The following is a 3235-nucleotide window of genomic DNA, read 5'->3' as shown; positions in this document are numbered from 1 at the left end:
AGCACATTTTTCAATTTACACAACACTTTTCCTTGCGGAGGACACTGCAATGCCTTACAAACTCCAACACCGCTCAGATTTGACGCTGAGTAGCGCCTGGGTCAAAAATGGAAAACATTTACCCACGGCAGAGAAAAGGCAGAGAGCCATTACGGACGGAGCCGATACCTGACGGACATCAGCAGGTTCAGAGGCAGCTTTTATACAGAAGAGGTTTTGCTCACTTACAGACTTACGCTGAGCTGAGTGCGGGGACCTGAACTCCCAGCAGCAAAGGCGGCTCAGGGTAGTTTGGGGCCGTGAGCGTCCGCCTCGGCTTGTCACAGCTATTCAGGATCACAGAGTCTCCTAGACTGGAAAAGACCTGTAAGATCATCTGGTCCAATCATGAACCTCACACTGCCAAGCCCACCACTAAACCGTGTCCCTGAGCACTGTATCTACACAACCCTTAAATCCCTCCAGGGATGGGGACTCCACCACTGCCCTGGGTAACACATTTCAGTGCCTGATGATGCCTTCAGTAACGAAATTCTTCCTAATATCCAATCTAAACTTCCCCTGGTGCAACTTGAAGCCATTTCCTCTTGTTCTATCCCCTGTTACTTGACAGAACAGATCGACTCTCACCTCTCTGCACCCTCCTTTCAGATAGCTGTAGAGAGCGAGAAGGTCTCCCCTCAGCCTCCTCTTCTCCAGGCTGAACACCCCCAGGTCCCTCAGCCGCTCCTCATCAGACATGTGCTCCAGACCCCTCACCAGCTCCATTGCCCTTCTCTGGACATGCTCCAGCGCCTCAACGTCCTTCTTGTGGTGAGGGAACCATCTTTGAGCGTGGGCCTTGGTGCACTCTTGGTTTTATCTATACAAGTTCACCGCAGTGCTCAAGACCTGCTCGGGGAAGGAGTCCATCAGTGCGAGCTCGCCGAGCTCCAGGCGTTTCACCGAGCCCTTCCCGAGGGAGCTGCCTGCTCCTATCCCAATGGCGCTCGGCCCTGGCGCCGCTGGGCTCGGCTGCCCTCCAGGACCTTTCACTAACGCAGAGATGCTCAGGTTGCTGCTTTTTAGCCAAATTCCGCTGAGCCTGGCTGCAGCCGCACAGGGGACACACCAAGGACGGTGGCTTTCAGAGACCGATGGAGCTCCGACACCAACCTGCAGGTGGTCTGCAGCTCCAGAGAGCTCCTACAGCCAGACATGCCCTGAGTATCGTTCAGGTTTGCTCACCCAGAGGTCACGGGGACCAAGAGCAGAGACCCTCAGGCGGGACCCCGGAGGGGAAGGCCTTTGCAGTGATGCTCGCGTTCCCTATACAGCTGACTTCAGGGTCCTTCCCCACTGAGTAACCCACATTTGCTCAGCTCCCTGGGATCTTACCTATTACACCAAAACAACGCCTTTCCATATGCGCACCAAGCGAGGATTCTGTGCAGGAGAGGAAACGGGCCAAAAAATCAGCTTTGCTCTGAGGACAACGAGAAAACCACATCTAAAGCACAGGCACCGACGGAGCCATTGCTACAGGTGAAAGTCGGCACTTCCGAATCCCAACCAACCCCCTCCCGTCACAGGCACAACCGTTACCGCTCCTTCAACCCAACTGCGAGACCTTTTGTGACAAAGATGCTGCAGGATAAACTGCTGCGGTCGCAGGTGAGAGCGAGGAGACGGCCCCCAGTTCTCACGATCCCGCTGATAAAAATGGGGCGATGCAGAGAGCACAGGAAGAGGTATATGGCTTCAACGCACGCGTTTCTCGGAGGAGCGGTCACGGCCAGAGCTGAGTAAGGTGCACTTTACGCTCCACGCTTCGAGGCCGTGTGGTAAGAGTCACTTCCTCTTCAGATGCAGAGAATCACAATCCAAGCGGCAAGATTTATTATTTATAAATAACACGCAGGAAGGTAGCATTCTCCGGGCACTGAGCGGATTCATTTTTATAACCGTGAGTGTTTCAGCTCTTTGCAGGGAACACGAAGAGACTCAAAACGAGGAAGGATGCTCTCGGAGTCTGTGCTCCAAGCAAAGGCCTGAGCACAGGGAAAGTTTCCTCCCAGGGCTAAACAGGAGGTCTCTTTTTCTCTCTTTCTTTTTAATCCTGAACGACCCCACTCCACCGCTGCCCATACGGGGGCCACGCAATACAAACCAATTTCTTAAATACTGCCAGAGGTTTCAGAGGAAAGCAACAACCTCCACCTTTTCCCATAGCAAAACAGAGAAAAGCTTCAGATCCTTTAAAAATACATAGAGAGAGAGAGAGAGTTGTCCCTCCCTACTGGTACCCTTCCACTTATCTGCTGGGAGAAAACTGATGCTATCACAATTTCACTCAGCATCTCATCGCTATAACACATGCAGATGCAGCCACAAGAACCGGCTCCGACCAACTCCCCCCCCCACCTCGCTCTTCTGCAATTACAAGTGTGACCCATTTCTCTGAAGGAACGACACCTCGGCACTCCCGCAAGCTGCCACGCACCCTCCCAGGGCACCGACCGGACTCCGCAGCACAAAGAGCTTTTTTTCACGCCCTGATCACCACTCGCTCTGTAAAGGTGAGCGTTACTCAACGAGGAACTGGAGCCCAAAGGAAATTACCTCCGATTTGTTACAACAGACCCAGGGCTACCTCCAACCTCGTTAAACCTAGTCCCAGCGATCCCGGGTGCTGTGTGCTGCCCATCAACAGCCACAGGCAGATGGGGGGGCAGGTAACAAGGAGAAATGCAGTCCTACGTGAAAAGGCAGCGCGTCACCTTGCCTACATGCCACTTTAGCAGCTTCAAAGGACTCCAGGGGACTTAGAGTGGCGCCTCGCATGAGGTCAAGGTCCACCTCGCATCACCGGATAAGCAAAGGCAGCTCCAGATGGCAAAGGGAGAGCCACTTTAAAGGCAGGGCCAGCAGGAACTCCTCACAGCCTAATGACGGGGTGCCAGGAAGCTGTCTTCAACCTCTGAAGCAGCCCCCGAAGGAGGCAGTTCACCCACGAACAAGGCCCATCCCACGGAGCTGCAATGAACAGCACGAGCTCTCGCAGCCGCTCAAGGCCTCGTGCCTCCGTACTCACGGACAGGTGAGAAAAGGGCTGTCTCTGCATCCCCCAGATCCAAAATACAGCATCTCCATCGCTTCTGCCTTCCCGGTCCTATCAGGGCCAGGCTAACCGCAGCGCAAAGCGCGCAGCATCTCTCTAGGAAAGCAGCGTGGAAGAAATCGCCGCTGCTGGGAC

Source organism: Charadrius vociferus, unplaced genomic scaffold (assembly GCF_000708025.1).
Source record: "Charadrius vociferus isolate BGI_N301 unplaced genomic scaffold, ASM70802v2 scaffold1506, whole genome shotgun sequence".
Lineage (NCBI taxonomy): Eukaryota > Metazoa > Chordata > Aves > Charadriiformes > Charadriidae > Charadrius > Charadrius vociferus.
Note: the sequence above shows the minus strand (reverse complement) of the source record.